Source organism: Pinus tabuliformis, chromosome 7 (genome assembly GCF_031772625.1).
Source record: "Pinus tabuliformis cultivar Carrire ecotype Pingquan chromosome 7, CPIR1, whole genome shotgun sequence".
NCBI classification, from domain to species: Eukaryota; Viridiplantae; Streptophyta; class Pinopsida; order Pinales; family Pinaceae; genus Pinus; species Pinus tabuliformis.
The window spans coordinates 222344833-222357922 of NC_142293.1; positions in this window are offsets into that span (position 1 = coordinate 222344833).

Below are 13090 nucleotides of genomic sequence, written 5' to 3' on the forward strand. Positions count from 1 at the left end.
CACCCTTATAAAATTATATTGGGGTTACTTATCCTTCCCCTTCGCTTGGCGCAGTATGCTACACTACTCCTCTGCCACATGGTCTTGTTCACATGATGGGTGGAGTTCCTTTGTGGTGCACGCCCAAACCTACCATGGTGATGATCAATGGCCTTGATTTCTCGAATGAGGATTGATGGTGGATATTTTCCCATAACCCTAAACTCATACCTAATACCCTAATCACCATTTGGCTTATCGCATTCTTGCTTCCTCTGCACTCTGAGGGGAGGGTTTTGCAGGGCTTTTGTCTAAACCTGAAGGGAGCCGAACTACCATCTTCTGCTCACCAAGATCATCTTAACCCTTTCCTGCATATTTTCATATGGAATATGGACTCCTTCCAACATCCTTTTCGCCCATGCACTGGTTCCCTCTTTCTCTTAACTATTCAGAAAATGAACTTAACTTCGACTCCCCTGCACCATGGGCATAATATCCCCCATGAGAAGGGTATTCCGTGTATTGAAACCTTTATAGGGAAGGAATTATCCTATGGTGACGTTCACTGGTATAGGGCGCTTAGTGGCAGGAATTGGTTTTTGTTGTTGTTGTTTTTTTTTTGTCAGTGATTTGTTTTTTTCTTTTGTTTAGTGAACTTAATCTACAAGCATTGTGTGGCTTACATTTCATTTCTCTTGGTTGTAGAGACGTAAGTCTCCTGCTACCCTTAACCTCTGGGTCTCTGTTCCATGGAATTTCCTGTAGAGGGCTCGACCCCGGTTTATCAATGAAGACTAAATGGGCCATGCGGTGCTCGCAGGTACCCTCATACGAATTCCTCTATTTTGGGTCTTTTGTTTCCTGAAGAAAATTCAACTTCGTGAAGCTGGGTCGTGAGGTTCGTACTGACCCTGGTTCAATTATGTGATGTAGCAATAACTGTCTCAAGCTGATATTTTGCTTCCTATGAATATTTGCTTATGTAACTTAAACACATCCATTTCTCATCTCTAGTGTTTGGTTGGACAATATCTCAATGATATAAATGTACATGACCACTATTTCTTACTTAATGAAGTACAAAATTCCTACTTTATAGTACTGATTCAATAACACAAGTTACATAAAAGTATGTAGAAAGTCATCATTGCTCCACTTTAGCTTTGCATGCCAATTTTAACTCTTTAAAAGTACACTATTACTAAACTTTACATAATTAAATATTTCACTAGTTCCTATTCTGTAATAATATAGCATTACCAAAAACCCTTACTACCATTCCAACAATAATAGGACACCAGGTCCCCATATGTATAATTTCCTTGCATGTCATTCTTGAAGTAAATAGAAAATCAAACAGTGAACACTAACCTTAAATGTTTAAAGCAATGGAAATCATAACCTAACCAAAAAAATTGCAATCAGAATACCCTTGAGAATGGAGCATTGTTTTCCTCCTAACCATAGAGATGCTCTCCTTCAGCTCTCCCCTTTGCAGAGATTCGTTCTTGTAAAGAGATCAACAACCTCAATTATCCTTGCAATAGGGATTTTATGCCTTTTTTATGTTGGGATAGGGTCCCTAGGGTTAGTTAACCCAAATTTTGTATACGTTTATGTAAAAGATGTAAAGTCTCTGTGAAATGTGATGCGAAGCACACAGATAAATAGGAGTCAAAGGGGTCTTAGACCCTTGTTTGGATAGATATATAAGTCGACTTAAAGACTCACCCATGGTCCACGGACCATGGTATTTTATTGAAAAGAATATATATTTGAGTCATAGCGAGTCTAGAAAAAGTAGGAGATAGCAAAGAGTCAAGATAAAGACCGTTTTTGGGTGAGTGTTAAGGCAGGAAGACTCTACTTCTTGTACTTAGGTGAGAAGGGGAAGGCTCCCGCAGCTGAGTGCGTGGACCCCTGCAGCTGAGTGCGCAGGGTAGAAGAGTCTGTAATCTGAACATTGAAGATCAATAAAGACTGATTTTGAAGAATTATTGAGCAATCTGAGTATTTCTGTTGATTCTGTTTATGCTATGATTTGTCTCTTATAATGTGTTTTCTATGAAATGATTAATGAATGATGCGTGAAACTACTGAATCTATCTTATTTATTCATGCTTTAAGTAAATATCTATGTTCGCGAAGTTAAGGGTTGATTTTGCTATGTTTTTTAATGAGTTGGATAGATCTGCACGAAGTCAGATCTATGGTTATTTATTGATGGGCGAAAGTGGATAATTTGTCTGTTTAAGGTCCGACAACACTGATCGTAGACCTTCGTGAAGGTCTAGAAGCCATTTTACCCTAATTACAATAACGAGCCCTAGAAGGATACTGATCTGTGTGAAGGGAGATCTGAACTATAAGAGACTAAGAATAACTTATCACATGTCCCTAGATGCAAAAACCTGGTTCTAGCATCCCCCAATACTACTTCGAATGATACTGCAGCCTGCACTACGCAGGTTGTTGCTGGAAGGGCCAGCAGTTAGGGTTTTGTTGGTTGGCGCGAACAACTCTAAACCTGGGTCAGGCCCCCTTAAGCCAACAAATGGTTCTGTTGCCCAGACCATCTATCCAGGATTGAAACAGGTGAAGAACCAAGTAGTTTGGAGGAAGGACTGCCAAACGCGCAACTCTTTGTGGTGCGCATCGCGGACGATAATTTTTCCAATATTATTCAGTTCTTAACAACGGGAACAACTTCGAAAGGTTATTCCACTCAACAAAAGAAGGAGTTAGTCATTCGCACTACATAATTTTCAATAATTGTGGGTCATTTATATAAGATTGGATCAGATGAGATACTGCGAAGGTATGTTCCGGAGTTTGAATGTACTAGTATGCTAGTTGAAGCCCATGGAGGAGTTGTAGGAGGTCACTATGCAGGGAAAGCAACCGCGCAGAAGATTTTTCACGCTAGGTTATGGTGGCCAACATTACACAAGGATTCTAAGGCATACTTCAAGGCGTGCGATGCTTTCCAAAGGACGGCGCAACCTTCGCAAAGGGATGAATTGCCTTTAAATCCCCAAGTTTCGTTGCAAGTATTTGAGAAATGGGTCATTCACTTTATAGGTCCAATACAACCACAAGGAAAGTAGACGAGCACGGGGTATATAATTACTGCAAAGGAGTATTTAACCAGGTGGGCGGGAACGCACCAATGAAGGATTGTATAACGGCCACTGCTACGAAGTTTCTATTCGAGTACGTCTTAAAAAGATTTGGTTGTCCTAAGATTTTGATGAGTGATAGGTGATCTATTTTTGAATGTTAGTTTTTCTATGCTAATTTCAACTTCAGAATTAAAAACAATTTCTCATCATATGCTTTATGTGCATAGGTTTCCTTTATGGTGTTTGTGAATGTAACAAGTAAATTTGTCAAGTTTTATGTCAAATTCATGAGTAAAATAGCATGTAAATAATGTGTTGAACAAAAGCAAACAAATATACAACAAATCATCAAAATGAACACTTAACACAGTGTTTTGATGAAGGAGTTCACCCTTCCTGGGCTACATATCCTTGGTCTAGCTTCCATGGCTTGGGCCTCTGTATTAACTCAAAATGGAAAAACATGTTGTTTACAATGCTCTACTACTCCTGAAACCTGCTTCAATGTGCTCAAAACATCAAAATCATCTTGGAATGACTTTTTCTGAGCCCAAATTGGTCAAAAATTGCAAAAGTTATGGCCTCTTTAGTTTCTCCTAGGAAATCTCCACTAAAACTAGAGAAACTCCAGTTAACTCCGCCAAATTTGGAGTTAGTTCTGGATTTAGGGGACTCACCAAACTTCCACCAACCTAATCCCGCAATTAATTAAATGATAAGCATGGATTAATTAAGGGTTAAGCCCACTTAGTGCTTTAGTCACGCGTGGTTATCGTTAGTGCTAGCCTCTGGTTTTTGAAGTTGGTCACATGGGAGGAGATTGGCCCATGGGGCTAGCCCTCTCTTTCCCCCAAACCACCACAGTTTAAACTTTAAATATGTATTGCAACCATTGTATGTTAAGTGAAAATGGTGCGACATAAGGGTAAGATGTTGTATTATGTGAACGAGGTCGCGGGTTTGACTCCGTCAATCTGCCATAAAAATTTTCCATTGTGCACCAATACTACTGGGCCTTTGGGGAGGGACACGTGGTGGCCTCCGGGCTTGCCACATGTCTCCTCTTCATTGGTCCTCCTTTGTCTAATAAAATCAAGCCAACTCATCAAACGTATACCAACCGAAATGTGCCACTTGGCATGACCTCATTGTTCATTGACCAAACCTTTGACCTGTACAGTCACCTGCCACGTCAGCAGTATGCACTGATGACTGTATTTTTTTCTTCATAATTCCTCTGTTTGGCAAAGCGGACATAACACGATATCTTTCTCATACGAGCTCTGTTTTTAGTGAAACGAGTTGCATTGCGATCATATCATTGAGACAGACACAGTCGTTTAGTGTTTGAGCGATTCTGAGCACTTTGATTTTTTAACTAAATACTGATCACCTGATCATTTCTCCCCACTGGAAACCTTTTGGACCCCAAAAGATACTATCAATTGTTCCAAAGATGAGGGAAAAACTCCCTCACCTTCTCAATCTACATCCATTTGGCCTTAGAATGATTTTGTCCCTTGAGTCCCACTTGAAGGTATTCGACATTCCCTCTCTTTGAAGTTCTGGTTCTTCTGTCAAGTATGAGATCTTGTTGAAGTTCATCAAGATATTTTGGTGAGAAATCATTTATTGATGGCAGCTAAACATGCTCTCCTTGATCATCAATCAAAAGAGGCTCAAACAATCTCAAATTCTCAACATTAACAACAAAGTATATTTGCATACAAGGAGGCAAATCTAGCTTAAATGCATTGTTACCAATCTATTCCAAAATTTTAAAAGGACCATAACGTATTTGCTTCAACTTTTTACCTTCCCCTTGAAGTCTCTCTTTACTAATATATAACCAAACTTCGTCACCAACTTCAAATTTATGATCGACGCGGTGTTTGTCATGCCTTGCCTTATAGTTTCTTTGACTCTTTTCAAGCTGATCTTGCACAGTGTGATGTATTAATTGAATTTTCTCAATGAACTTCCTTGCCTTATCGATGTCACTATGAACATCAATAGAGGCATATTTCTCAAACATGAAGTCCAATGGAAATCTTGGCAAGTACCCAAAACATGCCTCAAATGGCGACGTGTTTGTGGAAGAATGCTTTTCCCTGTTGTATGCATGATGTATGTAATGCAACTGTTCATCCCACAACTTGGGATGTTTGCTGCAATATCCTCTAAGAAGATGAATGCTTGTCTTGTTGATCACCTCGGTTTGTCCATCTATTTGTGGATGAAAGGATGTACTCTTCTTCAACTTAGTGTCCATCATGTCTCACAAATTTGACCAAAAATTCCCAACAAATTGAGAATCTTGATCACTTACAATGGAAGTAGGAAGACCAAAATGAACCCAAATATTTTGGAAGAAAAGATGAGTTGTTTGTTCAATTGTAATTTTCTTTTTACATGGCATTAGAATACACATCTTGTTGAACCTGTCTACAACTACATACAAGTAATCATGACCTTTACTTGACAATGGAAGACCTCCTACAAAATCCATTGAGATACTCTCCCATGGATGTGAAGGTACCGGAAGTGGAGTGTACAATCCTAGTTTCCTATTGCTAGGATTACTTATTGCACACAAATAACATCCTCTATTGAAACTACATATATTATCAAACATGCGTGGTCAATAACAATACCTTTGGATATTCGCTACTGTCTTGCCTACACCAAAATGTCCAGCAATCAATGAAGTGTGTGCCTCCCTTATGATATTGTTTCTTTCTCCCTCTGGAATACATAACTTTCCCAAGTGATACAAAAAACTGTTATGTACATGGTAATCTAACTCTTCAATTTGGTTTCCTTGCCTCAAGCTTGCATACACATCTTCAAAGTCATTATCATATGCATATTGTCAAATGCAATTTTCATGTAAAATAGAATTGTGCTTGAGTATAATAAATGAATTTAAAATAGGCCTAGAAAGCATATCAACTACCTTATTTTATATTCCCTTTTTGTATTTGATAACCAAATGAAACTGTTGTAGAAAACCCATCCATCTGAAGTGTCGTTATTGCTGCAACTTTGACTGTGACTGTAAGTACTGCAATGGTTGATGGTCGGTATGGATAATGGTCTCCTTCCCCATCAATTAGTGTTTCCATTTTTTAACACTTTGTACCAATGTGTAAAGTTCTTTGTCATAAGTGGGATAGTTAGTCACATCACCATTAAAAATTTCAGAATGAAATGAAATGGGCTTACCATGCTACATGAGAACTACTCCCATGGCGTAATCACTAGCATCCGTTTGAATCTCAAATGGCTATCTAAGAATTGGAAGAGCCAATACAGGTGCTGAACTAATCTTTTGTTTTAAAGCATCAAATGATTTTTTCTGTACATCTCCCCGGTGGAAGACTTTCTTGACACTAGTCAATTCATGTAGTGGAGCTGCAATGGAAGAAAAATTAGCAATAAATTTCCTCCAATATTGTGTTTCCCCTAGAAAGCTTCTTACCTATGTAACTGTATTTTGCTTGGGCCAATTCACAATGACCTCAACCTTAGCGGGGTCTATCTTCAGCTCACCGCCTCCAACAATGTGTCCCAAATACACTAAAGAAGTCTTGCCAAATTCACACTTTGACATCTTTAAAAATAACTGTTCTTTTCTCAAGACATCAAGTACTTTGTTCACATGCATAACATGTTCATCTCTGGATTTTCAGAATATGAGAATATCATCTAAGTAAATAGTGACAAAATCATCTAGAAATTGTCTCAATACATCATTCATAACTCTCATGAAAGTATCTAGAGCATTTGTAAGACCAAAAGGAATAACAAGCCACTCAAACAATCCTTGTTTAGTTTTAAATGCAGTTTTCCAAATTTCCTCTTCAGCGATTCTAACTTGATGATAACCACTTCGTGAGTCTAACTTAGTGAAATACTTTGAATACCTCAATTGATCAAGCAAATAACCAATTCTTGGGAGTGGATAATGATTCTTTACCATTATCTTATTCAGTGCACGGAAATCCACACACATGCGCCAAGTCCCATCCTCCTTTGGCACCAAAACAATGGGTGAAACACATGGCGAAGTATATGGGCGTACGATACCTTTGTTCAACAATTCTTGAATTTGATTTTTTATTTCCATACTCTCCATGATCGACATGCAATACATGCCAATGTTTGGAAGTGGAACATCCTATTGTAGCTGTATCTCATTCTGAATTCCCCTCTTGGGAGGTAACCCCTTTGGTTCCTGACACATCTTACCATGATTTCTTAGCACATCAAACAAATAATATTTTAACTTATCATCACAACCTTCAAAAGTTTCATAATCTATATCATTCTTTTTCTTGATCATGAGAAGCACAAAATAAATGCACGCATTTACTAGTCTCTTCATATGCCCTGCATTAACCAAAGAAATGTTTAACTTTTTACGATGGGCTCTCGCAATATACTCCACTCCATCCTTGAGAAATTGATATTTGTTCTCATGGCCATAAAATACCACTTTCCTATCATACAAATATGGGCTCCCCAGAATAATTCCTGAGATGTCAAGTGGAACTACATTTAACTCAACGTCATCAATGAATTTTTCAATAATAGAAAACCCGAATAAGAATTTCCTTGTAACCTATAAATTTGCATTATTGACTATCCAACCCAAACGGTATGGCTTGTGATGAGGTATAGTTTCTAGGTTAAGATATTTGACCAATTCTTCTGAAATTAAGTTCGATTGTGACCCACTATCAAATAATGCATCAATCTTTGTATGATTGAGATTACCCTTACATGGAACAACTCTATCCTTGGTTCTTCATTTGGAGTGTTTTTGTGACTATGTGAGGAACTAGTGCTTGCCATAACTTATTTTCCCTTTGTGACCATGTCTGAAATCTTGGTCTCATCACCAGAATCGAATCCAAGATCATGTTGTGTGATAGCGGTCATATTTTGTTTCCCCTTATTGTTTGGTTTCTTAGGCTTTAGTTCGGGATGTAGTTTCCAATAGTGGGTTTCATCATGGCCTGCTTTGGAACAATGTTTGCATATAATTTTCTCCCCTACTTTCTTTAAACTTGTATCCTTCTTTCCTTTCCATTTTCCACCCTTATCTTTCTCCTTACCCTTTAATGGCTTCTCTTTGCCACCCTCTTCCTAAATGTTCTTTCCTCTCACTTCAAGGTGCGTGGCTTGCACACATAACTCATCTAAATTGCTTGGATTGAACATAAGGATAGCGTGTTTTAGGTAGGAATGTAAACCCCCAATATATTTCAAGAGAGTATCTTGGGAATTCAAGTTTACTCCTAGCAACAAAGCCCTTTTCCTAAACTATTGGGTATAGTCTTGAACTGTTTGGCTCTTGAGTTGCCTAAAGTTTTGCCAACTCATAATGGTTGTTTGCATGTAGGCTAAAGGATAAAACTGTCTTTTAATTGAATGAACAAATTCAACTCAAGAAATGGATATCTTACCATGAATTCACATTTCCTCTTGAGTTTTTGCTTCCCACCATACTATTGCTTCTCCTTCTAGTTTCAATGAAGCCAACTGGATCTTTATGTCATCTTCTTGAAGGTTCTGAATTCTGAAATAAACCTCCAATTGTCAAATCTAATTGTTTAACTTCTTTGCATTTACCTCACCATTGTACATGGGAAGTTCAAATTTAATGTCCAATTTGAGTAAGGGAGTTTTTTCTTTTGGGGTTTTTGAATGAGTATGAACAGTTTTTGTGGTGGAAGTGGAAGATGATGTTGTTTTTGATGATGAGGATGATGAAGATGATGAGGAAGATGATGAGGAAGATGATGAAGATGGTGGATATGGAGGAGGCTTTCCTCCATTACCCTTTGAATCCTTCTTTTCATCTTTTTTATCTTCTGAGCTTCCCTCTCCATGTGGGGACTTAGAAATCTCTCCAGCCATTCTAGTATTCCTCTCTTCATAGAGGACTCTAACCATGTTAGTTAAATCATAGAAATATTTCTTGTATGTTTCCTCTTCTGAAATACCTCCAGTCTCTCTTGCTCCAGACATGATGGCTTTGGATTCAAGCTTAGCTTCTAGTACTGCTTGTACCTCCTCAATCTCAATTGAAGGTAAAACTTGAGGTGCTTCAAGTGCAGCTGGGATTGAAACTTTGGGTGGAGATTGTGGCCTTGTGGCTCTCCTTCTTTTGGGCATTACCTCAGGATTTGCAACCAATAGTTTCCCTTCTCCTCTCTGCAACTTTAACCTTGTAAGCATCACAAATTTGCAACCATTAAAACCCTACTTGCACAAAACTTAAGCAATCAAGCAAATAACCTTTGCTCTAATACCAACTTGATCTATTGTTGAATGTTAGTTTTGTTGTGCTAATTTCAACTTCAGAATTAAAAACAATTGATCATCATTTTCTTTATGTGCATAGGTTTCCTTTATGGTGTTTGTGAATGTAACAAGTAAATTTGTCAAGTTTTATGTCAAATTCATGAGAAAAATAACATGTAAATAAAGTGTTGAACATCAACAAACAAATATACATAAAACCATAAAAATGAACACTTAACACAGTGTTTTGATGAAGGAGTTCACCTCTCCTGGGCTACATCTCCTTGGTCCAGCTTCCATGGCTTGGGCCTTTGTATTATCTAAAAATGGAAAAAAAAGTGTTGTTTACAAAGATCTACTGCTCTTGAAACCTGCTTCAATGTGCTCAGAACATCAAAATCATCTAGGAATGACTTTTTCTAATCCCAAATTGGTCGAAAATTGTAAAAGTTATGGCCTTTTCAGTTTCTCCTAGGAAATCTCCACTAAAATTGGAGAAACTCCAGTTAACTCTGCCAAATTTGGAGTTGGCGCCAAATTTAGGGGACTCGCCAAACTTTCGCCAACCTAATCTTGCAATTAATTAAATGATAAGCATGGATTAATTAAGGGTTAATCCCACTTAGTGCTTTAATCACACATGTTTATCATTAGTGCTAGGCTCCGGTTTTTGAAGTTGGTCACATGGGAGGGGGCTGGCCCTCTCTTTCCCAAAAATCGACACAGTTTAAAATTTGAATATGTATTGCAACCATTGTATGTTAAGTGACAATGGTGCAGCATAACGGTAAGACATTGGGTTTGTGCGGGCGAGGTCGCGGGTTTGACTCCGCCGACTTGCCATAAATTTTTTCCATTGCGCATCGATTCTGCCAGGCCTTTGGGGAGGGACACGTGGTGGCCTCCAGGCTTGCCACATGTCTCCTCTTCATTGGTCCTCCTATGTCCAATAAAATCAAGCCAACTCATCAAAACATAGACCAAACGAAATGTGCCACTTGGCGTGACCTCACTGGCCATTGACCAAACCTTTGACCTGCACAGTCACTTGCCACACCAGTAGTACGCACTGCTGACTGTGTAGAGACTGTACCTTTTTTTTTCAAAATTCCTCTATTTGGAAAAGCAGACATAACATGATATCTTTCTCATACAAGCTCCATTTTGAGTGAAATGAGTTGCATTGGGATCGTATCGCTGAGCCAAACGTGGTCATTCAATGTTTGAGAGATTTTGAGCACTTTAATTTTTGAGCTAAATATTGATCACCTGATCAATAGGGGTACGCATTTCCTGAATGAAATGATCAACACGATGTTAGAAGAATTTAAGGTATATCATTAGAAGAGAATGCCCTATCACCCATAAGAGAATGGCACAGTGGAGGATTTTAATAAAATTTTGGAGCACACATTGACAAAGGTATGCAACACGCAACGAAATGACTAGAACATGCGCATACTTGCAGTGTTATGGGCTTATAGGACGACCTACAAGAAGTTGACAAGACAAACACCGTTAAGGTTGGTCTATGGAAATGAAGCAGTCATGTCGATGGAGTATATTGTGCCCAGTCTAAGGATTGCAGACTTGACTGAGATGACAGACTGCAAGACCTTAGAGGAATAGCTTGCCTAGATCATAGAGTTAGAAGAAGACCACTTCCTTGCAGGATTTCACCAGAAAGTGAAAAAGGAATGTGAGAAGGCATCGCATGATCGACATATTAAGCTGCACACATTCAAGGTAGATTATTTGGTGTTGTTATATGACAACAAGTTCACAAAGTTTCCAGTAAAGTTTCAAATGCACTGGTTGGGGCCGTGTGTTTTTAAGGAGATCATGGATGGTGGCACAGTTCAACTCGCGAAGCTAAATAGAGAACCATTCCCTAGAAAAGTGAATGGAAGTAGGTTGAAGCTGTACATAGGGGATCTTGCCCCTGCACGATGACTATATGGAAGCAGGGCAGTCTCAGTAATCTAGGCAGTTACAAGGGATTGCAGGACTATAAACTACGTTGCCCGATGTGGTGAAGAATGTGGTAGAAAGGTTGCGCGATGGATGAAAGGGGTGCGACAGGTGAAGCTGTGTTGGACAGGATGCATCATGGGAGATGGTACCACATAGATGGGTCCAAAAGTAGCCGTTCAGGTTACTATTCATGATTTGATGGCAAAAAATCAGTTAAGAGGAGCAGGTAGGTGTTATTTATGGTGAAAATATTTGGAGATCTACCACCAAAGATGCATTTATTATCAGAATTTGGGGGGAGCGGTCACATTTGAATTCAAAACTTCCTATAAATTACGCATGTTGGTCCAACAAATAACACTTTGCATATTGAGAGTTGTTTGGGTGTTTTGTTGTTTGAAGCGTATGAATCGTGAGTTCTGGGAAGATTTCATGACGCGCCCCTCTTTTGCAACCTACACTATAGCAGCCCGATAACTATTCATTGAGTGGATGCCTGCTACAAACCCCACCGAAGCCATGAGTTCTGAAGCCGTTGTTTTCGACGCAACTGGCCCTGAGATATCAAGTATGGAAGCTACAACCCCTGTGCCTATTGTGCTGAGGTAGCTAAGGCCAAATCAATCCTCTGCAAAAGAGAAGCAACCAGATTTAAAAGAGAATCAACCAATCGCAAAAGAGAACCGACCAACCGCAAAGGAGAAGGAGAAGAAGCTGATGCTAGTGGGAATGTCACCAAGGAAGAATCCGGAGGTGCGACAAAAGGAGAAAAAAGACAAACAACTGGAGAAAGTGGTTGATTTGGAGGAGGAGGAATACCAAGGCATAGAGGAATTGGACGCTGAAGAGGTAGAGCCTATCTCACGGCTCCCTGCGTATATCCCTCCGTGGAAGGGAAAGACCAAGGTTACCAAAGACCTCGATTCCAGGAAATTCTTAGTTTCAACTCCCCTGTTGCCTGAACAAGTGGAATTTGAAGGCACACCATTAGCACGAATTTCAGTGCTGAAAATGGAGGATTGGGACCTCGCGGACCACGAGAGGTTCCCACATTTGGCAACAAGAAAGTATATGACCAAAATTTACTATGACGAGACTGGGGTTACGCAGTTGGAGCCCATGAAGTGGGTTTGAGGTGTTGAGCAGGTTGGACTGATGCACATGCTCTGTGTGTCGCACTTCCAAAGACAAACTATCAACACGGTGTGTGTGCGTTAGCTCCTCGCATTGGTGCATGATGGGTGTCTATGGCTTAGGGAACCCATCCCGATCATGGACATGTTAATTCACCGGATCACGAAGCTGTCCTACAAAGGGGAGGACCCTGCCAAGGAGTTTGGAGGGAAAACTGGGGAAAAAGAGTTGGCGGACAAGATGAAAGTAGAGTATGGGTTCGTTAAGAAGTCGTGCAGATATTTTATTCGCTCTATTCAGGACCAAGAGGTGCAGTTCACCCCCCAGATTCTTGCGAGAAAAATAATGAGGAAGTGTCGCGCGGACGAGGTTCTGGCGCCGGTAGTGTCACTTGCAACATAGTGTGCGAAGGGTGTCCAATACAATTGGGAAAAATATTTATGCAAGGAGTTCTTCGTGAACTGTCGAGAAGCTCAGGAAGAAAGAAAGTCATTCAACTATGCATGGTTGTTACTATCTATTGTGTTAGTTGCTTGGAGGTTTTCGGAGGACAACCAGTTTCCTAC